At 45.4% G+C, this 24,414-nt stretch overlaps 1 protein-coding gene and 5 non-coding genes across 6 annotated transcripts in view; 1 reads left to right on the top strand and 5 right to left on the bottom strand.

Annotated features, from left to right (window-relative positions):
* LOC128889555 (zinc finger SWIM domain-containing protein 8 homolog) overlaps window positions 1–24,414 on the top strand; it is a 79,028-nt gene that overhangs the window by 16,118 nt on the left and 38,496 nt on the right. The gene's annotated exons all lie outside the window — the stretch shown is intronic.
* On the bottom strand, window positions 2,530–2,600 carry Trnag-gcc (transfer RNA glycine (anticodon GCC)). The gene has a single exon. It is a non-coding gene; the product is annotated as a tRNA-Gly (tRNA).
* Trnag-gcc (transfer RNA glycine (anticodon GCC)) lies at window positions 5,001–5,071 on the bottom strand. The gene has a single exon. It is a non-coding gene; the product is annotated as a tRNA-Gly (tRNA).
* Trnag-gcc (transfer RNA glycine (anticodon GCC)) lies at window positions 5,322–5,392 on the bottom strand. The gene has a single exon. It is a non-coding gene; the product is annotated as a tRNA-Gly (tRNA).
* Trnag-gcc (transfer RNA glycine (anticodon GCC)) lies at window positions 5,647–5,717 on the bottom strand. The gene has a single exon. It is a non-coding gene; the product is annotated as a tRNA-Gly (tRNA).
* On the bottom strand, window positions 5,968–6,038 carry Trnag-gcc (transfer RNA glycine (anticodon GCC)). The gene has a single exon. It is a non-coding gene; the product is annotated as a tRNA-Gly (tRNA).

Raw genomic sequence — 24,414 nt, 5'->3', positions numbered from 1 at the left:
CCTTTGAGTTTACATTCACAATTTTTTAATTCGAACTCACTTTGTTCGCATAAATAAGTATATTTCGTAGAAACCCTCGAAGTACAGCGACAATTGGACCTCGCCTAGACGACTTTTGTCTCGGAGTTGCTAAAGCCTGAATCCCGAAGGCTTGAGATCCTTCAGGGCGAGCAGGGTCGAGCGAAGGTTGGGGCTGGTAGCCTCGAAGCAAATTTCTTACTGCAAACAAACTACTTAATAGCTATTGTTACGGTCTTACCGTGAACTTTCTTGGGGGTGGAAGGGTGGGTGGCAATCTTAGTCATGCCGTGGAAGAAGTTCCATGGAAGGGTAGGGCTTCCTCGCGAAATTCACCTTACGGCATAATTCTGTTTTGCCGTCCGAAAGTCCTGGGAATGTTGGATAAGATGGTCGTCGGTTGGTTGGGGGGGGGGGGCGAAAAAAGGCGAAGAAGATGGGAGTATCTCTGCAAGGGGAGACGGAGGCTTGCTTTAAAATGTATTCAAAGCTCGCAAGGCCGTGCTACGAAGGGGCTTGTTCGGAGCAATTCGAGGGACGTCGTTTCTGCAACCACTTTCCAGAATGCTGACAACCTGGTAATTGCAGTGCAGATTGCTCTACCAGTATCCGCTAGAGTCATGGGGAATTTCCTGCTAGCCGTGTTTATTTATTTATTCGAAGTTCCCTGATAGGTAGATACACTCTGGTAGAATAGAAGACAATCCCGTCAAAGTGCAACTAGTGTTTAGTTTTCCAAAGCGATAAATCGTTCTACGAACGATATTCAAATCAATTTCTTTACTATCAATGTTATCGATCACTGATAGCTCTCAGGTAACGTCTTTGCCATCGAAATTGCTCGTCTTCGATTAGCATCAATTCGTACAATCGCGGGGACAAATTGGACCTGCAATTGGAACGGAGGTAATGTTTACTCTGGGGAAAGGAAAATGGGAGCGGATTGGTCGAACTCGATGAACTTCGCGGAGGTCGAGGGATCAATACAATCTCGTTGGTTCGATTTTCACTTTCGCGGTAAGTCTACCTTGACACGATGAAACGCGACGAAATGCCATGCAGCTGGCTATGGGAAAATTGTGATCGTGAAAGGGAATGGCGGACGGTGTCGTTCGCATTTAATTAATAGGGGAGTCTCGAAGCATCTCTGGAAAGGAGAGAGCATATGCTATTGTCGCGGCGGCGGCGGCGGCGCCACCATCCCTTCGGTTCTTCATGATGCTCCAAAATTTCTGTCCTGTTATTCCAACTTGAACGCTTGGTTGTTCGTTCAATTTCCAAGCAACGAGGATGTTAAAATTATCGGGACAAAAAGCTGGATTCGGCTTTGCTATTTTTTTTAAAAATATTACACCACATGAAATGTTTTCATCAAACGTTTTAGCTAGTCTCTCTTTTATTGAATCCTTCTGGAGGCATTATTCTATTCTTAGGCTAGCATGGACATTAGGGTGTTTCAAGAGTGAAAACGATACGGCGCCAGGGAATAAAATCGTGATTCATCGTTGATTCGATTGCCTGGATCAGATTGGAGGGGGACAATCCCTGATCCGCGTGGCGTTTCACGGCACCGGAGATAATGATCGCTTTCCTGGGCGGTGTGTCGTAATTTAAGGCGACGTTATTTTGCGCGCGAGCTTCTCGCTGTCCTTACGTAGTCTTGTCTTGCCGGTTGCAACAATCGGATAATAACTCTCCTTCGAGATTCTGCGCCATCCCACGTCCTCCTTCTTCCCTTGTCCTTGTTCGCGGAGGGAGTTACATGACGTAAGTGCATCGAGTAGAAAGCCTATCTTAGCTTCGATCGCAATGGATCACGATTCTTTGTTCCCAGAAAACGCCGCGTCTCATTCGTCGCCGCCTGCTCGGGGATGTTGCTAACAATTATTTTTATTTATTAACGGTCAACCTAATTTATTTATTAACGGGACGGATTTTGCATACGACCTAATAAAGGGACATGAAAGTTTCAATCGGGTATAATAGAAGAAGCATCTTGGAACAGGCTTATTCGGATCAATTAGTGCAGTTCCACGTGTACACGTATAAAATTACTACGTTTATCGTAATGTAGGAAAATGGTTTTTGTTGTCGGATTACGGTCCCAGCTGTACAGTATGCGGATCGGAGTACGATTAGGATGCCTAGCGGCTCACGGTGCCTTTTAAATGCGACCCTTTTTAAGTGCCCCATGCCTAAGTGGCTCGGCGCTGTGCGCACTGCACACGTGTGGGTTCACAGCTTTCGAGGTTGACCATTCTACGGTCAAAGTATTTTCTCCCATTTTACAATAGCGACAGGCCTATAGTATTTTTGTTGTCGCGTCGAATGAAATCCGATATTTTATTTAAATATTTCTATGTCATTAGATACACTTCGTTCTCAATGATAAATAGACGATAATTTGTAATTGTTTTTTTTTTTTCTTTATTTGACGATATAATATTTTCGTCAGTTCGAGGATAAGCGTTACGTAATATTTTGTCGAAACAAATGCAAAAATATTAATGTTGCATCGGCCGGGAATCGAACCCGGGCCGCCCGCGTGGCAGGCGAGCATTCTACCACTGAACCACCGATGCTTGTGAATAGCATTCGCTCCGACCAGAATATGTTATCGGCGTACATAGCTCGAAAGTTTATTTTTGTATAACAAATATTCGTTGCAAATTTCATTCATAAAGTAATATCTTCAAAATACTTTAACGAGTTAGAATACAATATCAAATATGTTGGATCAATTGAAGCTTTAATCTCAGTTTTACTGCTCAGAAGAAACAGTGCAAACGTTAGAATGTCGTCAAAAATATGAATACATAAAATTTAGGCTTTAGTATGACATAAATATTGCTTTTTCTTTTTTTACTTTTGAGGATTTATAGATGTTTATTTTCGTTGGATGTGTACAATATTCCTTGTTTGATGCAACAGAAGTTATTTATGTCGGTTCATTTTGCTAAAGTGAAGCTCAGAGCGAGACAATATCGAATCGCTCGTCGGTTTCGCCGATGACTTTGGTTCAGGGTCGGCCATTGCACTTTCGTGGTCCGAGCATAACAAAGAGAACGAGCCGGAGGGACGAGTACGCTCGGCTTCGTGCTTTAAAGTTAAATACCGGGCCCTTCGCGATGTTGCAATGACGCCTAGACAAGGAATCTTCTTAACAATAATACCAATCTTCTATTAAGATACTTTACTCGTGCATAGAAATTTTCAGTAACCTGTTACGGTTCAATTTAAGATCTAATTTAAAGTCAACCTAATAAACCTAATAATACATATTTTCGTAGTAATTTAAGTCTTGAAAAATTTGAATTCACAGAATTATGGTCAAATTCAAAAAAATTAACAACATCGTAGGTCTTCGAACTACGCTCTAGCATGCACTCTCACACTGTACCTTAAACTGTAAACTTATTTTTGTCGAAATGTCGTTTCTCGACCTGTTTTTTGAATGTTTCAGGTGTCTTGGTTCTTCTCACAAATCAATTATTCATACTCCATAAAAGTCTAGTAGATCGTTAAACCACGAGTAACTATGCTCGCGTACCATTCGTTTTTCTCGTTTCTTTTCCAAGACAGAGTCGAATGTTTCTGTACCTAGGCGCTATGGTCAACAGAAGCCAAAGCTCGAGGAAAGCCCAGCGATAGGCCAGGTACTCGACTCCCATATCCGGTTTGTCGAGGATCGAAGTCAATGCACCTGGCCCGCCTCGACGAACCGATCCCTAAACCTCGTCTCACTCTTACGCAAGAGAGACGAGTCGACCATTTCACTCGCAGCTCTTCCTCTTTTTTTTTTTTTTCTTCTCTCTACCTGATCTCACCCAGGACAAAAAGAATTCCTTTTCGTTGGAACGTTAACGTAGTCCGCCCATAACGGTTCCCGCCACCCCCCGATGTCTATTATCCAGCACGAAAAAGTCATGCACACTCAAACGAAAGCATCTCTCCACGCGTTCGGCTTCGTGTGAGTGATTTTAACAGGGAAAGGTACTTGAACCGGTTAAACTGACATTTACTGGGTCTGTATAGACGCGGCCTTGGCATCGCGTTTCTTTCGACTCGCTCTGTGTCGAGGTTATCACGATACTCAATTTCACCTCGGCGTTGCTCGCCGTTCGAGGGGCAAAAGTATCGTTTTTTCGATCCGATACTCGGATTCGGGTCGATCTTCAGTTGCGAATTTCAGTAATTGGGCGAAGTAAGTTTTATTCGATAGCGTGAGATCGATGGGATCGATCGAACGATAAAAACTCGTGCAAAGCAAGCTTTAACGGTTTTTGTCTTCTCGTCTACAAAATTCTGTACTCCGAATAGATTAATAGTGTTACAATTTGTACACATTCAGTAACTACCTGCACCAGAATCGTTCGCTTCCTCTACTCGTAAAGTATCCTTCGTAAAGTATCCTCCACTGCGACGAGTCCTAAACTCAAAGAAAATGTCATTGGAACGTTGTGCCCATGATCGTGGAAAACGTTGAGGATGCTATCTTCGTGAGAAGGGTAGGGAAACCTGTGCCTGAGAGCCAGATAAAGGAAGGAGGAGCCAGGTTTTAGTTCAGGTGACCCTAAGAAGCTACATACGGTGGTGGCTATGTATCTTTACAGAGTTCACGGCCGTCTCCTTTCAGCGACCGTACGATCGATGCTGCAACGAGATCCAAGTGGTGGGGAGAGTCGAACCGATTCTCCTACAACCTTCCCTCTCTCTATTTGCGACTTACAGAATCGCTGAAATACCCAGTCAACGCCAAACGGGAAAATTAATTAACGTACGAATCGATATTAGAGGGAAAGTAGTAATAAGAACTGTAGCTTAGTAATTTTGGTGCGCCTTGGGATGGTGACGAGAAATTAATTTTCTTTGTAGAAGCCACAGTGTTTCTCTCTTTTCATATTGAATGGATATTACTTTATCTGTCAATGTTATATTGTTTGTTATTATAAAATTGATTAAAAACCAAAATGAAAGGGTCTTGCATCGGCCGGGAATCGAACCCGGGCCGCCCGCGTGGCAGGCGAGCATTCTACCACTGAACCACCGATGCTTCGATGTCTTTTCTCCTTCAACGGAGAAAGAAGAAATGCTCTCATCACGCAATTTGTAATCTACAACTATACTTATAAATTGGAGCATAAGAAGCACGCGTTCTTCCATGGCTTTTTATTAATACTAGCATTCTGTATAATGACAATTTTAAAAGAAAAATATTATTATTTATTAGATAGATATCTATTTGATATTCGTAATACATTTTGTCAATGAAATAATAACAAAAAAACATTAAAAAAGAAGCTTGCATCGGCCGGGAATCGAACCCGGGCCGCCCGCGTGGCAGGCGAGCATTCTACCACTGAACCACCGATGCTTCGATGTCTTTTCTTCTTCAACAGAGAAACGAGAAATGCTCTCATCACGCAATTTGTAATCCACAATTGTATTTCCGAATTGGAGCATAAGAAGCACGCGTTCTTCCATGACTTTTTATTAGTACTAGCATTCCGTATAATGACAATTCTAAAAGACAATATTATTATTTATTAGATACACGCCTATTTGATATTCATAATACATTTTGTCAATGAAATAATAACAAAAAAAAAAACATTAAAAAAGGAAGCCTGCATCGGCCGGGAATCGAACCCGGGCCGCCCGCGTGGCAGGCGAGCATTCTACCACTGAACCACCGATGCTTCGATGTCTTTTCTCCTTCAACAGAGGAAGGAGAAATGCTCTCATCACGCAATTTGTAATCCACAACTATACCTGTAAATTGGAGTATAAGAAGCACGCGTTCTTCCATGGCTTTTTATTAGTACTAGCATTCCGTATAATGACAATTCTAAAAGACAATATTATTATTTATTAGATACACAGCTATTTGATATTCGTAATACATTTTGTCAATGAAATAATAACAAAAAAACATTAAAAAAAAAGATTTGCATCGGCCGGGAATCGAACCCGGGCCGCCCGCGTGGCAGGCGAGCATTCTACCACTGAACCACCGATGCTTATATTCAACTCGATCTAGGGAGAAAGTAGAGCAGAGGGAGAAAATTCTCTCTAGATACAGGTACGCTAGTATTTCGGAGCAAGTATGTTTAATTAAATTTTAGTGCGGTTCGATATAGAAGGTCTTTTTAGTCGAGAAGAATTTTTGGAGTATTTTTTCATTAATGGAAAATTGGAGCAAAACGAAATAAATAAAGGTTTGCACCGGCCGGGAATGCACGTGGCAGGCGAGCGTTGTACCCCTGGAATCACCGATGCTGTTGAAAGTCCTTCGTTTCAAAATATAAACTGTTCTTTCACAATGTCCAATCTTTTATCACCATTTCACTCACTTTTCACAACAATGATTGTGATTGAAGTTTTCTAAAAGATGCTAGGTATACTTCGAGGTAATCTTAACGCAAATTCATTCGGAGCAACGGACAAGGATCTCGGTAATTTATAGTTACGCGATACGTAGCATTCCTTTAGATAGCAAAAAAATGCTAGAAAAACACTCGAAGCGGGAAACATATCTCCGTTTTATTTGTTGTTCGAATTGTTTGTTTAAATAAGAATTTCGCCCATCCTTGCTCGCCTGCTGCGTTATATACTTGTCCCTTTTTTTCGCTCACGTCCACGATTACAGAACGGTCTGGACACGACTGTTTTACTTTTCCACAAACACGTCGAAACGAGCGTATGCCCCTGCTGGGTCGGACGGACGCAACCGTGAACGCGCATACTTCCCTCACCGCGGCGATAAAAGAAGAAAAGTTTGTTAACCTCCTCGTATCGTGTGGGATCGTTAGGAACAGGCTATGCAAGCGCAGACTTTTCTACGGGCTGGTTTCTTTTTCGGGGCGATTCTTTTTCTTTTTTTTTTTTTTTTTTTGCTCGTTGAACACCGTCGCCAACAGCGGTCAGCTCTTGGCTAATAAATGAAGAAGCTCTTGTTCTTTTTCGGCTAGACGGAAATGCGACTAAGCTGCGTTTACCGAAGAAGACGGTTCTTCTTTATTTCGTATCGTCAACATCCTGTATCCCGTTCTAAATTCGAATTTCATGTCGTGCTTTTATGTACGCGCGAATACAGATCGTATCTCGAACTCCTATGCGGTTGACGTGCACTGGCGACGTAACAATGTTAAATTATTTTCTAAAACCGCAGCCGTACCGCGGTTCCCAGCTAATTGGCTCGCGTTTATGCGAACACGCGCGCGAACTTCCGTTTCGGAGCGCGTTAAGTCGTCAGGAAGAGGCTCGTCGGCGTTATCGCGATGCGTTTTGGATCGGGACGTTTCGAAGCTGACCAAAAACGTGTAATTCATCCAGGGATCGTTCGATGACAGGACGAGTGGGGGGGGGGGGGGGGATAATATCGGTGGGGACGACATTCCAAGATTAATACCAGTTCGCGTGTTTTCGTCTTCCTCGATGTTCTCAAAATAACGCAAGGAAGGGGATGTGGGCGGCGATCGCAAAACTATTTTGTCGTTTCTCGTCCCTCGACCCTCGTTCCTCATCGCGGACCTTCCAACGAATTCGCTGTATTTTCCTACCGGCTTCGCAGACGTAGATCATCGAAGATAAATGCTGACAATGCAACGGCTGCTAGGTTCCCAGCCATTGATTCATCGCCCGCGCAAATTGATTTAAGGCTGGGAAACATCGAACGCCATTTTTCCCTCTTTGCTGCTCCCTCGATCGCTATAACTCCAGAAGAATGCTCTTGGTGCTCGTACCTGGACGGGTATCGTTCGAATCGCTAATTTCCTCGATGGTTTTCGTTTGGTCGAGGGGATGGTGTAACCCTCCGTAAACGTTTTCCAAAATTACAAATTCACAAGATATCTTTTCACGAGAAAAGAAATATAATTTTTTTATTTCTGCTCTCGAAGCTACCGATCCTTTTATTTAGTTATTTTAAGAACCTCTGAACAGTTTAAATTGAAGACAGTTTGAAAGTTTATCGGAAAGATCATATTTTAGTTCCACTCGAGAGGGTTTCCCGAGCCCCTTTCCTCGTCGAAGGGAAAGTTTTAGCGACGCCGTGGCACGGGTCACACCCGTCGTTAAATCGTTCGAAAATTCACGCTGGCCCGTATTGGAGAAAGCGAATAATTTCGCGTGCTGAAAGCAATTTCATTACGGCCGTCGCCGATAATTCCGCCTAGCTCGATTTCTTTTTCATTCGGAGTTTCCGCCGTCAGCCGGAGCCGGAGGGGAAATGAAATTCCGGGGAGAGAAAAAGCGAACCGTAATTTCCCTTCTGGAAGACCTGCAGCGCCGCTGTTAGCAACAATGGCTTGCGTGCCCCTCTATGAATAAGTGATTCCCCTTCGAACGCGTATGCGGAGAGTCTAGACCGACGCGAGTACAGGTGCGACGACTCCCACGGCTTCGAGAATCGTCGCCAATCGTTCTCTTGCCTCTCGTCCGCGTCTCGAATCTCGGCGTATTTCACCTTGTCGCGCAAGATTCAAAAAAAAAAAATATTTGGGTCTGTATTATAAATTCATAAAGTTCGAGAAAAATAGCTCTCGGTAAGGGAAACATTTGAGCCAAATATCAACTTTGGTTTCGTAGAATTTAAGGTAGGGTAATAAATAGTTCCGTCTTCGATTCCTTCCCTCGGTTCCTCTGCTTCCGATCGAACCGAATGCATCGAGGATAAATCGTTTCCTTTCCACGCTTCGTTGTACGACTCGCGGGAATTCTCGTCGATTTTCTGTGACCTTTCCGCGAGCCAGTCCTGCTCGATGCGAATAATTCATCCGTAATAATTGTTGTTGCTGCTATCGTGGCATAGCCAGCGCGTGGGTGGTCTATTTTTCGCGAAGGTATTCTTGCATGGCGCGAAACGGTGTCGCTGGGATGGCGGAAGTGGTCGATCTAAACCAGCGGCGCGAGACCTTTATCGCCGGTAGACCAAATAAAACGAAAGAGCATTTTCTGTTGCGCGTGTTTCGGATGGAGATGGAATCCAAAATGGTGTGCTTCGGTTTCTAAAGGCACCTAAATATATCTTTGTATTTTAATCACAATGTGCTCCGGCTGTGACCTCAACGAAGTTGTAGCAAATTTGTAGAATAGCACAGCAATGTCCCTCAAGTTGAGACACAGTAAACATCGCCTACCTCTGTTCTTCGAGTTGCCACAAACCTGAAAGACGCTGCTGTATTCACGTTTTACCATCATCGATTCGTTTTCAAACGCTACTTCCCACACCTTCGACCTCAACAATTCCTTTACTACAACACTCCTAGATTGTCCAGGATCCGAGGATCCCTTTCCCCAGGTCTGTTTTGCTCACCATAGGGCGCAAGAGGCGGGAACACCAACGATCTGTAGCAAAAAGTAGATGCCGGGTTTACGAGCGGCATTACCCGGCCTTTGGGTCAGTTAATTGCAGCGGCGATCTCGCCCAATAAAGAAGTGAATTGCCCGCCGTTCCTCGGAAAACATCGAGCAATGAAGAATTTATGTCACAGGTCGGCGAAAAACAGGATGCGTTTAATACCTTAACGACCCTGTTTTGCTCTGGCCGTTGCCTCCAGATAAAATTTTACTGCGTTTCCCGATAGACGAATGACTAACCAAACGGAATGGTAGACAGGGAAACAGAGAGAAGGAGGGCTCTTTAAAAAGAGAAACTTTCAAATCTCTATTGAAAGAATCTATAAGCCAGTTAAATTAGTGCGAGTAGGTCAGACTGCGTGCGTTTACGCGACTCTATGATAGTTTAACTCTAAATCTGCGGCATTGTAGCAACAGTAATCTCGCACAGTATTGCTATTGTCTACCATCCATCATTTTTCCCCCATCGTTTCTGAGCTATTCCTACATTATTGAAACGCAGAACCCGACGTTCAGCGTCGACCTAGGAGCTTTGTCCGTCGTAGCACGCGCGCAGAGTGGAAAGAAGCCTGATTTAAGTCGCGGATCTCGTGGACGTGGACGATACCCACCTAGGCGTAAAGAATCCACGGGATGACGCCTCGTTCCGACCTATGGCAATAACAAAGGTAACGACCTAGGCGTGAATCAGCGTCGCTCGATAAGATTACAGCGCTACCAGCGAGGACGGCAGGTGCTTTTCCGTTAGAGACGACGCGGCACAGAACCGGCTTGCCTGTCGCGAATTTTAATATGCAAATGGTCTCCGGGTCGCGACGTTGCTCGGCTCGACGAAATGCAGTTTTTAAACGGCAAAAGTCGGACCCGTATTAATCGCTGACCGTACAACAAGCCCGTACGTGGATTGGATTCTGTCACCAGTCGCGGAAGCTGAACTCAAACTTTTCTCGCAGACAAGGACTCGGGACATGTCGACTCCCTTACAGATTTAAAGTGAATAATAAACGAAGCTGGTCAGTTGCAATGCCTCAATGGAAAAAGTAAAAACATTTTAATAGGGGTTGCACGGAGGGCGAAGCAGAGGATTTTCACGTTTTCTGAAGACGCTCGATATCTGCGGACGACTGGACGCGTTTGAGCAAACAGCTGGCGCTTTATCGTTTTTATCCTCGAATCGAGAAATAAAACGCGACACCTACCGTTTACTCGGCGTTCCGCGACGCGTTGCGTTTCGTAACTGGGGGCAGGTGTTTTCCGCCGACGGTGTAACATTTATTTTCGCGAGAAAGAGGTCACGCTCCAGGTGTTTGATCGTCGTTGACAGTCGAACAACGAATGGCGGGAGAAAAAAAAAGTACGCTACGACGGTTTCACGGGCCGTCGAATCGAGCACGTGTTCGTGAAAAATTCAAGAAGACATTCTTGGCGCATTTGCGGCTCTTCTTATAGCTTCGGTTACAGGGGCTTTAATATTCGAGCGTCGCGGTGCTTCCAAGTTTTCTTTTTACTCGTGTCTCGGCGAATTATTGAAATATCCGCTCGGTTTCTTTCTATTGCGGCGAATTATTTATCGTCGGTGCTGGAAGCGTGCGAAATTCTTCTTTGGGCGTAATATTTCGTTGGACGTTCACGTTCTACCGACGCGATGAAGCGTTACTAAAATACTTGGACGTATTAGACAGATCTAAATATTTTCATACATTGATTATTAGAAATGACATGTAATTAAAAATATTCCGATCGTTATCCAGACAAAGATGTTAGTCGATCAATTCGCGACTCTAGTACATACACGAGTACGTACGTGTGCTACATCGTTGTATCGTCGAGTCCTCGATGATTGATCTTTAAATTGACATATTAACGAGTAGATTACACCGGCAACTTACTTCGATACGTGTTTCATACGTCGATACGATACTCAATTGATAAGCATCGATATTCACGAGTGTACCACTGAGAAACATTTCACTTCCAATTGCTGATCGAACTCATGAAAGTAGTCTCGACCCGACGATTTACATATCCACGCCATCGGAATTTCGTGTCCGTAACACCTTCAGCATCTGCCATAAGCTGACTCTCAAATCTCCACACTAATCGTCTTTTCAACCATTAGCCAAGCCAATCGAGCCTCCATACCAGTAGGTATTGCCGCTGCCAATGAACGCATGCAGACGCGCACATAGAGGAGGTACGGTCGTACAGAGGTTTGGTAGTTGTCGCAAAATGTCGATGGAACGCTGGACAGACGGCGGTTTGCGAACACAAAGCCAGACCGACGCGACCGCAGGATCCTTCGTTCTGTTTTGCTCGACCAAAGGAGACACGAAAAAGCAACGAAGGTGGACAGAGCTCTCGAGAAGGGCTGGTTCCTGTATTTCCACGCGTCTCTGCGATCCACCCCTCCCCGCCCGCTCCCCCCGGCACTCCATGCCACGAATAAGACGGCCAGGAGATTGCTATTGACACAGGACACTGGAATTTCGTGCAACTCGCGGTTGAGAGTGTCTCGAGCTCCCCCTGTTTCTGTTCGCGTCACGGTTTCAGGGAAAAACGAGACACCTGACGTGGCTCGACGGGTCTAATACGATAATAACGGTTGTTACTGTTTTCTTTTAGACGGACAAGGTTTTTTCTTAAAAATGGAAAGTTCTTCTGCTCGAGGATGGCTTCCTTGGGGCGGCAATAATTATTTTCTCGAGATAATTAACTGGGGAGCTGCTCGGTGTATTAAATTTCCACTTCTTGTAAGAACAAACGTTCATTCGTGTATCAAACACGTTCCCTCAATTTTTGTGCACGAATAAAGTCAGTGGACTTGCGAAATAACGTTCTGGGTCATTGCGCGACGTTCCACGAGTTCCAACGAGATTCCACCCCGTTGCTCTCGCTCCGTCGGGTGGTTCAACGAATGTATTTTTCCACGAACAAAATGGCCGTGAACGGGGAACGTATCCGATATTCTTCGAGTCGATGCAACTGGTCCCCGAGTCGCGAGACGCGACGTGAAAGTATATATTTACACAGGACGGTTCGTCGTATTCGGTTTCCAATTTTCAACGGCGATCGAAGTCGACTCTGTGGACGCAACCCCCGAATTGTCCTTTGGATTACTTGAGCAGTTCTTCCATTAAACATTCCCGAGGCAGGGATAGTAGTTTCATTTCGTCTCTGCTTCGTAGTTTGGAAGTGGTCTCGGTTCACAATCACAAATCTTGGTGCACTTTGACAATCCGTTGACGTATTTCTTCCTTTTTCCATCTCGCAACGCTAACAAATTTCACGATCCTTTTAACGAGGAAAAAAATCAAAAATATAGTTTCGTCTTTTTCCTTCGCGGTCGAATGGCTAAGGTCGATGAATCATTCCCGCGATTCATCGTTGAAAATACGAATGTCGTAAATGCTGGCACAAGGACAGACTAGCTGAGCGCGAAATTTCCATTTCTGGAAGTCGCAGCTGCATTGATTCATAAGTAATTCCCCCCTGTGGTAGACTGTTCGATGCATATACGGGGAACGATGAGCGCAACGATGAACCTTCAAGGATTTTCCTGAATCACTCCCGTTTCCGTAAGGAGTAACTTGGAAAAGTCTACTCACCGTGTACTCGTGTCTTCCGTCCTGTTGACTTAAATATAACTGAATTAATTTGTGGAAATTACACTGCTCGATGGATAGAAGACTAGTAAGAAGTATATTAGGGGAGGTGGCGAGGATCGAACCCCGTGGAGGATGTCTTCTTCGTGTTCGATGATCTCCCTTCCGGCTCGCGAGTGTCTCTGCGGTGTCCCACGGTCCCCAGTCACGGTGATTTGGATTTCTCGTTGAGTCACTGCCGCCTACGTTTTCGAGCAGCTGCGCAGGACTTCCTGTTTCCACATTTACATTTTACGGCTTGCCCGCTGCCACGTACGCGATAGGGGCTCCATGGACATGCACAGTTGACGATTTTCACCAAACAGTTTGTGAATAGAACCGTGCGCAATACTCGTTAACACTTTGTACGTGTTCGTAGGAGTTTGACTCATGAGATTCCAGATGTTGCTGATCCGAGAGTTAGGTCAGTCAACGAGGATGGCCCAGTGAACTTTCCTGGCTTCCATCTTGGAGAATTCAGGGGAATTATGCGGACGAGGTGGCATCTGATGGGAAAATTTGAATGAAAGGTGGAAAGTTGGAATCCATTATAAAATAGATTGAGAAAAAGGTCGTTGGGGGAAGAAGTTTCTCCAACTAAATTTCCCCATTTAAAATTCAAATCGAGGAAATTTTAATTTATTTACTCTTAATAAAATCCCGAGGATTTGTGTCCGGGGATGTGTGCACAATTTAATTAAAGCTGGAAAGTTGACCATAGGGAGGGTTGAAAATTCAAATCAAGCGAATTTTTTGTTAGCATCTAAATTAAAGTTGCTTTTATTAATATCGAAACTGCCAAGGTGGTGAATTTTGTCCTTTTTCAAACTGCGTAATTATATAAGCATTCGCTGGAACTTTGAGGATATTTTCATTACGCCCACGTTCCGTTTCTCGTGAACAGCGGTCAGCGTTCGTGGAACGCTCTCCAAGCTCTTCGGGTTTCCTTGACTCTAGCTGTTCTCTCGCTGTCTATCCCATTATCCTTGTTCTCATCTTGACGTATCGCCGTAATTTGACAGGAAAGGGTTCTCCGATGCGCTCACGAGCGAACACGCTCTGGAGGTCGCGAGCAACGAGGAGGATCGAATCAACGATGGCGTTGACCAGAGAAAGAGAAATGACCCATTCGACAGAACTCGGAAAGGAATTCGATTGTGTCCGAACAATGCGTTCCGTTCCACCGAAACGGTCGCTATCTGGATACGCGTGAAACTGAGATATCCGCTGGTCCATTGTTCCACGTCGTTCACCTATCCGTGACAAATAACTCGAGCGCGCGAGACCGTCGCGAATTTTCTGCCGCCTCGGAGCGTGGCACCGTCAGGAACCATTTCCACCACTGGAGAATACTGCGTTTAAACATATTGTTAATATTATCATCCATAACATTGTGAATGCTCTCACAGAGGCGAAGAGAAGCTCAGGAACTGCAGAACAAACGAGAATGAACCGAATCGGGGATGTTGCATCTCTTGCAAATGGCGATACATCGAGTTATTGTGTTATAAGTTTTTCGAATTCCTGCTGCAATTAGCATCGAAGAGTTCTGGACGAGTTTCGACGTGTAGCTTCTGGTAAATATGGTTTCACGAATCGTTACATCGTCAGGCACGCAGCTGAGTAAACAGTCGAGGATCGAGCGACGAGGAATGAAAATTTAAATTACTTTTGAGAGTCTCCGTGCCTTCGTGATAATAAAGAACGCGAATTCTAATCACTGAAAGTGAGTTGCACGCAGAGACGGTTTGCATCCGATGTAAACGCGCGATTCGCCAAGCGTCGAGCGGAAACGCGATTCGTGTTCGACTCGAGGGGAAAGTTTCGTGCCTCGAGTTGGCGATCGTCGAGTGGAGACCGGAAATGGAAAGTTCTGGTCTCGGACGAAGTCCCTGGAGTAGGGAGAGGTCGCTTCGAAAGAGATTAACGAATACCTATTTGGTCGATCATATTTCAGGCGATGTCGCGACGAAAACTTGCGCCGTTTCTCAGAAGAAACGCACCCTATCGCGCGTTCACCCTCTTTGGGACGAACTTACCCTTGAAAACAAGAGGCTTCGGTGTTATTTACGGATTCCAGCATGGTGTAATGGATGAGCATTTCAAAATTACTCAAAAGTCCAATGTTGTGCGAATAAACACGCGATTCGTTCTGCTCAACCTCTTGGTGACCTTTAGTTTGAAGCAGTGGGGCTGCAAGTCATAGTAATCTGAGACTGTTGTATCGTGACGATTAAAAGTATAATTCCCCTCTTTGTTAGCCTTCTAAACAAACTCATCCGATTAACTTATCTCGTTTAATCGCCCGTAACTACCCCGATACTTCTAAACTCGGTCAACCTCGAGGGGTTTCTCGGACCCATTTAAATTTCTTAAACTAAAAAATTGTTTTCCTCCGCTTCGGAAAACCAAACTGGAGGATTTCATTCGCAAACGCAAAAGTGTGCCGCGAAACTGGAGAGATTAAAATGTCTGGGAGGGATGAAGGTAATGGAGAGGATTGCAGCGCGCGGTTGTTCATTATTTTAAAAAGTGTATCCCTCGGAACGGAACCGGGGATATATTTTTTTTTCTTCTGGCTTTTTGCACGGTTCGCTGCTCGATTCGCATCCTCCCCGTGGAATTATCCTTGGTCCTTCTTTATCCCGCGGTTTGTACCGATGAGTTCTCGGTAAACTGACTCGGCTTGACGGAAAGGCGAAGGAAACGAACCGGATTCTCAATCGGATCGAACCTCGTTGAACGATGCCCGCTCTCATCGCGACGTTCCTTCTCCTCGTTTTTCCTCGCCGTCCGATTCGATCCTCGAAATTGATGGCTCGAAAGCCCTTCTTCCTGCGGTTCCCAGTCGTGTTCTGAATTACTTCGAGACGACGGGCGAGCTAGCCAGATCCATCGCCGACCTAAAAAGCTCGAATTAACATTCGCGTCGATTTAATCAGTCCCTCCAAGCTTGGAAACCCCCTAGACGAAGATGGAATCTCTTGTCAGCGTGGCATAGCTCGGACCTAATGGAAGTAGACATTTTCCTGGGCGAGATACCTGTTGAAAATTGTTGAAAATAAATTTCGCAAGATGTATCGAGGTTTTGCCTTGGTAATTTTAATCCAGGAGTGTTTTTATCATTGGAATCTTGAACGTTTAGTTCTTTGTGGAGGTGCGCAGGTGTCGATGACGCCTACGAGGGCGTCACACGCGACACCATCTGGAAATTAAATTTAATAGGAAAACTGTTAATTAAGTCTGGCTAATAGGCGAGGGGTTGTAGGCGACTCCGTAACTAAATATACCATGCGAGGCTTTTATGGCTCGCGAAAACAGCCCCTGTATAATGGCCTCCATGTACCTGGCTGCTTAATCGTGCGAAATAGCGAAGACACCAACGAAATCTCGATAACACCTCGTGTATCTCGCGATACCAGCAAATCTCGAAAGATTCGCTAGATCTCGAAGGGTTGATTGGTTTCGAAAGTCTTGATGGATTATATAAACTCTTGATTGATCTCGATGTCCCGATAGGTCTAGGAAATCTTAATTGGCCTCGAAAGTCTAGATTGGTCTTGAAAGTCTAGATTGGTCTTGAAAGTCTCGGGGCTATTCTTGAAGTCTTGATGGGGTTTGAAACTTGCAACGTTTGCTGCGTTCCGAAAGACAGGGAGACGAAACTTGATCGTTCGTCGACTGGCTCGTCTATGCTCGCGTAAGAAAAATAATAAGTAGCAGCAAGAGCACAAGTCCCTGCAATTCGAGAAGAAGACACTAACGGAGTCCCTCCACACAGGAAACAAAATTCACCTCCTTTTTCCTCTGTATCCTCCAAGTCCCCTATCACTGGTCCCAAAAATGTCGAGAGAGGGTGGAAGCGCAGGAGTCGGAGAACGGCGGTAAAAAGTCGCAAGGACCAGGACAAAGAGTCAGAGAGTTCGTCAGAGGGCGAAGAAGAGCCAGGGCTAAAGGGAAAAAAGTGGGGTGTTCGCAGCTAGTGAGGGAGGAGGGAGAAAGCACACCGCGTACTCGTATTGAGATGTATCCCTGTATCTGTATCCCTATAGAAGGCCTGCTCGTCGCCATGGCGACCGTATCGATCCCCGCGGCCGCAGAGATATGTACGAAACGATTCACAGTTAGCGAATTCCATCCCCGGGGCGTTAATGCGAGTAGGCTGCGGATTTGCGAACTTCTAGCCAACGAGTACCAACTGTGTACAAACGTGTCACCGACGTCAGTCGCGGCTACCAGTTGCCAACACTAGTGCACCAGGGATGACTATAGTTCTTAGTCTGACTCTTTCAGGCTGTCTCCAACTATACGTGACTCTTTCAGGGTTCTAAACGAGACCTAACACTTGAACCAAGCATGACTCTTTCAGACTAGTCAGTTTCGGTCTCTGACTTGAGACTAAGATCTACAATAGGTACTCGTCATCTCGTCATTGAGTTGTAGGATATGAGTGTAATCGCTACAGTCACGATAAAGAAAGTTTGAGTAAACGAAATTCGTCAGCCTTCAACCCTTTGACCCAAGTTGGACACTTTAATCGGAGACCAGAGACGGCGATAGGTCATCGTGGAAATTGTGTCACTTAATTGGGTCACCTGCGATGGCTGACTTGGTCGTGCAGGATTTTAGAGTTATTCTGAACGTCCTTTCGTATCGATAGTTGATATTTCAGAATGGTTCCGGGGAGACTGTTGCGTCGTTGGAATATTGAAGAGGGGTTGGCGGAGCTAGGGGATGAAGAGAACACCTGGACTTCGATTAGATATAATCGCGCGTGTTTACGGCCAGCAAACTGTACGTTTCACTTTGGGCTCGCGATATTCCATCCGGCTGACGTTGTTCTCAACTCCGGGGTTTAATAAAATTACGATCGGTGCCTTGCGAGTTGAAAAATGAAAATGAAAATGTAAGATCATTATTCGGAGCAATATTGAGCACGAGCATGTATTAAATAACAATCACTTATAGATAACTGTGTCGGTGAAAATCAACATTATTAAACATCTATTACCCGAGACATTAAGTTGCACGATCGAACGAAGATTTCGCATTTTAATTTCGCGAGTACGCACCGGGATAGTAAGCAAGACTATGCTGATCGGTACAAGGTACGAATGGATTGATTCTCGTGGGAGTTTAGGGGTGGCTACCGACGGGCTTCCAGGGAGAGGAATGAAAGGCAAGGTAAATGTACCGATGTTTCCACCATTTTCACGTTTCTCCCTTCAGTTTCCATCGAGGAAAGATGCAAATGGATCGGTGAATTAATATTCACAATTAATCGTTGCGCGGAACGTTCCAGATTATCATCATTCACCGAGTTCTCCATTCAATCGATGTATAAAATCGAACCAGGAGTCCATTCGTCAAGTTGATCGTGCAAAATAAAATTGAGAAAAAACTCCGGGCTCCTGATAAATGTTCCAAATGGAAAGTAACGGCTGGTAGGCTGTTTCTAGCGTTGCATTCGTACATTTCTTGAGAGGCCTCGAACTCCTGTCAATATTATTACTCCGTCATCGAGCGGTTTACTCGGGGTAACATTTCCATTTTCCCTCGCAGCCCGACGATTTTCGAAAGTTAACCTTCGCTGCCGGCGCAACCTTTCGCCTTTCATCGCGATCGTTCTTCCCGCCCCCTCTTTTTTCGTCCCTTTTCCCACCCCGGTTCGCTCTTATTCCCAACGGAGAACACGTCGGGATAACATTATTTTAGAAACTTTCCTGTCCAGTGTCTCGCGCGATAACCATTCCCGTTTGCTCCTCCGAGACTCGATTTTTACTACTTCTTCCTCCACGACTATTGGAGCTTGCGATATCGCGGGTAATTACCCTCGACAAAAGTAAAGGAGTCGCTTCTTCGAGTACCGTACCCGGTATAGTAATTTATTTTCAAAAATTTTGCAAGTTTTCCTCTCGATGATAATCGAGCGTTTTTCTTTGAATCTGAAATGCAAATTGTCCAGGACCCGAACGGTTATTTCTTTAACGCGTAGTATCCGTGATTAAGAGGTTGGGAGGAACTGGACTCTGTTTCTCGGCCCTTGGGTTACAGCATTTTTCCCAGAGGTCATTTGGGAACCGTTTCATGCGCTGCCTTAACAAATCAAGTTCATAGTACGTTTAATTCCTCTGCGAACCCCTTGGTCGCAGAGGGCCGTGCACACACGGTCTGATAAAGCAGACGTTCGTTGGCGAGGGACGTATTCGCGAAGAAAATATAAGCGGTCTGGACGCACGCGAGCCAGCGTGCCGAACGTGCTTCCTACGTTCACGCGCGTGTTGCGACGGAGTTAAATAATCGCGCGAACCAGCTATTGAAAATCGTGATTACTGTTATCGCGGACCCGTTAATTAATTACGCATATCGTTAACGGGAGAAATAGTACGTCCTTGGGATCTTGGGAACGACTTCCATCGCAGGCGACGTTGCTTTCCAGTCGTGATGGTCTTCAGGGAAAAATTCGCTGCTCTTATGATACACGTATCAGAGATGGGCGCAAAGGGTTAAATGGATTGGAGGAACTCGTAGAAATAATCGAATCAAGTCGTATATTATAATAAGTTAATGACCGAAGAATCTCGAGCCAGTCTCCCTTTCAGGTCCCGTGAACAAATAAAGTTTCCCCCGAGGTTTAATTATCGCCGCGTTCTCGCGGCCTCGCAGGAGCTCGTGTCAGTTTCCGCGTCAATTTCGCAGACGCTATCACGCGTAATTATGAAACGTGTTTCTCGATAACGACGTGACGCGTTCTCCAGCCGTTGAACTCCTCGGAGCCATTAGTATCGCGGATCCCATTGATGTAGACAGATCGATCGTCGCCTCGAAAGGCAACGGGGTAACCCTGTTACTCGGCTGGAAAGCGTGTCCATTACCGATCTCCTACGAGATCGCCTGGAAACACGGCCAGGGTCGACGGGGCTCGTGTTTCAGGTCACCGCGGTTGTTTCGTTGAGTTTACAACGAAAGGAGTCCGAGACGCGTGGAAACGCGCCGTCGAGGAATGGAATCTAGCTAGATTCGAGACTTCGTGCTCCTGAGAACCCGAGGGAGGTTCTCCTTTGTCCTGTTGAGTGCATTTTCAAGACGAGGGAGGGACAAAACGTGCCGTGGGTCCTTGGGATCAAAATCAAAAGTTGCGTGCAACTCGTGAGCGAACTCGTCAATTTCCTCCAATCCGTCCATCCGTATTTCTACGTTATTCGTTATTCAAATGTGGATTAATTAATTAAGAGTCACGTGTCCGTTTAGAGTGGATGCTAATAATTTGCGCGTCCATTCTAGCATCCTCTCCAATGCCTTTGCTTTTTCCGCGAACGGTGCCTCTTGCGTGGAACTCTAAAGCTTCCGAGCGGTTTTTTCGCGCTGTTTGCGCTTTCACGTTCGAAAGCCAGTGACAGTGAAAGAAAATTCCCCGGGTTTCTGAACGAGAATCACGGGGGAAAAGACACTCCTCGCTTTTTCTCCCCGGTGCTCGTTCGGCCGTTGCCTCTCGTGCCGCCGCTGTTTGCTAAAAATCGGGCGAAATCAAGCGCGCGGAGCGCTGGCCTCGCGACTTTTAGCAAATTAAAGATGGACGCTGGTATTTTTCTCGAGCCCCAGGGGGAACGAACTTTCGACTGGCTCTGTTTCGTGTCTCCGCCACGCTCCTACCACGAGACGCGAAAAACTGGTCTGTGAGATAGTTTGTTGTCCGAAATATTTCCATAATGAGCCGTGCTCCTCCTGGAAGATACGATATACACGGTTGGTATCATAAATATTCGTACTCTCTATGTCTATCGAAGAAATTTGTTAAAATTAAATATTAGGTTTGATGTTTCCAGGTCTATGTTTGTATAAATATTCATATACATACAGAGAGGGTACGAATATTAATGGATCGAATGTATTGTAGGGAGATAGAACAGTCTCGAGTCGAGGGAAACGTGGTTGTAGGAGCAAGTAGAACGAGGACAGCGTCTGACCATAGCGTCCGACCCAACATCCACGAACCTTCCTCTGGTTTAGTTGCAAAACCCACCAAGGACTTGGACCATTCCCACCACCGTTTCCCAAGTCTCCCAATTAGTACCAACAGATGGTCCGCGGCACAAGTGCTCAACGACGCAACAGTCGTACAATGATCAAGTATTTTCGCAACGTCATGGGATTCCCGAGCCAAAAGATCACCTTTCAGCAAGCGTGTTAATGGAGGTCTCGTATCGGCCTCGGAGTACACGGGACCGTCTCGTGATTCTCGCAAACATTTGACGAACAGGTAGACGTCGAAGGCACAAAGAGACCGGTGGAGCAAAAAAAGAGGAAGAGGAAAAAAATGGTCAGTCATTTTGCACGACCTTCGAGATGCACTGCCGTCTCGACGCCTTCTCGACAGTGGAAAGAGTAGACGAAGCCTTCGAGAGGCGAGAATCAACGTGGGCGTCTTTTTGCTCGCTGGTAGCTTTTGGTTCCTTTAAATGGACCGTAAGGCAGCGTTCGTTCATCGCCCAGCGGTGTTTGTGAAAACGCTTGTTCCGAGTGCAGGTCGTGCGCCAGGTCGTTCGAAAGGCCTTTGTCGAAACTGCGCAAACAGTCTGCGAGGGATGAAAGAGTCACCCAGGGGAACGGAACTCCGCGAACAACAGCTTCGAGTCGAAATACTCGGTTAAATGGACGTAAATTTGAAACGAAACGGCGACTGATGTCGGAAAGGGACTCTTTTTCGTCGGGAGAGGGGAGGGTGAACCCATTTAGCTGAATTGAATGGCGATGTAGTTAAATATCCAGCTTCGGGAAGGCATTCGAGACGGGGTTCTTATAGTTAACGCTGTTCGGGCCTTCAGGGGCATTAGTCTCGTGGCCTTTTCAAAGGCTTTCCCGACGCGTAAGCCGATTCACGGATCTCTCTGCGACTGTACGTATGAATATATTTTGTTTTCTTCGAGAATTTTTGACGTTCTTGTGTTGCTTCGTAGCATCGCAGCTAGAATTTGTACATTCATAGTCGCGCGTATGAATTATTCAAAATGTTTCATACCTGAAAACGAAGGGACAACAGAGGTTTTTATAACACGTTGAATATCAAAGAGATGCTTTATAAAAGGATAAACACTATATTCGAGTAAAGAATCTCGTTAAAAGAAGATGGCAATATAAATTACTTAAACGGCATGATTCGAATTGCATCGACTCGAGAATAGTTCAGAACTGTTACCAACGTGCATCCATTTGTGAAAATACTGGTTTCAGCGTCAAGGTCTTGCACGGCCTATTGTTGGCAGACCTTTGTTAGGCCGTGCAAACAAGTCGAACTGGAACGACGGTGCCGCTGCGTGAACAACATTCTCCAAGGTACGAACGCAACCTGTCGCGTTCCATTCCGCGCATCTTAATATATTTACGAGGCGCGTTGCGAATTTCTATCGCCTCCCAGACGTGACTGATTCCAACTTCGGCTTCGCATTCGCCATTGTTCGATAACGGGGAGCGTTGTAATCGCGAAAACAATCGATGAAGTTCGTGCAAACACACGTCCCATTAGAAATTTGTTACCGAGTCACGGATGAGAAATGTATTTTCGGTATTTTTGGTAGGTGCAGAAATTAATTGTGTGCCTTCACATTCTACTATTTACGATTATAGTTTAACTAGAAATATTTCAAACAGACATGGATTCCTTTGCTATTTGCTTTGCAGAACTATGTATGCTTATTTGGAATTCGCGACCGAGGTTTTTCTTTAAAAAAAAAAATTACGAGTTTAATTTAGTAAGGCAGAGAATTAATTTCTCCTAGTATGTTCCATTTTAAACGAAAGCTTATCGGCTCACGTACATCTCAAAATAGTCCGACGTTATTCCAAGGAGTTTTTCTTTTATTCAATCCTCGAACAATGATCGTGCCGCTTTAAAGCAACGAAAAGGTGGCTTGAAGAGCCGGTAGAGCAAGTTGACTGTATCCTGACCAAGCGGGGTTCAGTTCTGCGGTCGTATCATCTTGCGGGAGATCTCATTATCTTCCCGCTACAGGATGGACGAGCCCGCAGGTTCCCCCTTTCCGTATCTAAATAACAGATGGAAAGGGTAATATTCCCCGGCGAAGGGTCAGTGGCCAAACAGGGATGAACGGCTCGCCAGGGATGCGTTTTAACTGTAAAAACGTTTCCAAAGTGCTCGCTCGCGTACAACTAGTCACCGACATTTTCACGGCTGGCAACGTCGACGCGAATCGACGGAACGACAGAACGTGTACGAATTCTTTCGGCGACAGCCAGAAGCGACAAATTTATTGGGAATGGAAAAGGGGCGACGTTCGATAAACTCGTTGAAACAAGTTCCTACTGGAGCTGGGTAGAATTCTACAAGATGTCTGGATGAAAACGTCTAGCACCACAGGAGTGGACAAGCGTTTATTGGTCTCTCGTTGAATGAAAATCAATGTGGAATATTTCTGGATGGGGGAAATGAATTTTATTTTATTATTTCAAGGTTTTACCAAGCGTTGATTTATCGAGAATGAAATAGAAGGATATATCCCCTCCACCAAGTAAATACAAAAGCAAAATGGTCGCCTCGGTTCTCTTTGGAATTTCTTCTCGAGTAACGATCAAAGCGTTTCGTTTATGAGTTCCGGAACGAAGCCGAAGGAAAAGGTCAAAGGGGAAATCGCGGTGTTTGTTTCGTCTGCCATAGCGATCGACGCGGTTCGCACCTGGGGCACTAAAATGGCCTTGGCACGACGGCTGGTCGAGGCGAAACGAAAAACACGCGGGTACAGGGAGCGCGATCAGCTGTCGCACCTGTCAAGTCTCGCAATTTAATTCCACGGTTTCTCGCCTCGCTCGTTTATTTTCCTTCGGCGGCCAGCCAGCTATGGATTTCTTCGTCGTTCCGACATTTATCGCCGTAACAGCAGCGAATTCCAGCCGCGTTTTATTGGGCTGGTCCTTGCGTGTCCACGTGGATTTATCGCCAGATGTTTTCGTTGCTTTTGATTAATGTATGGTCAATCCTTTGCTTGAGAAAAAAAAAATAGCATAAAGTGGCACGTATGTAAATAAATCCATGAACGGAAAGAAATATTTCGTCGCCTTTAGAAACCGTAGAAATTGCCTCGTTTTGGAGCTAATACACGATAATAGAAAATTTATACGAAATTCCAGTAGTTTCAGTCATCATTTCTTGACGAGAGTTTTATTTTTCCACGAGAGACTTATTATCGACCACCCCGATACAATTGCCGCGGCAGCGTCGTAATCGGTATTTGCGGTTCGCACGATTCCCGCCGCTGATGCGAGATGCAATTAAAACTTCGGCGCGTCTTCGCCTGCTAATTGAGTTTGCGCGTTCGAAAATTGGATGCTGCCATAACCCCTCGCGATACTCGAGGGAATAAAAGTGACGAGCAGTGGGACG

Source organism: Hylaeus anthracinus, unplaced genomic scaffold (assembly GCF_026225885.1).
Source record: "Hylaeus anthracinus isolate JK02 unplaced genomic scaffold, UHH_iyHylAnth1.0_haploid 11997, whole genome shotgun sequence".
Classification (NCBI taxonomy): Eukaryota; Metazoa; Arthropoda; class Insecta; order Hymenoptera; family Colletidae; genus Hylaeus; species Hylaeus anthracinus.
The sequence above is the reverse complement of the archived record's forward strand: the minus strand, read 5'-3'. Positions and strand labels throughout refer to the sequence as shown.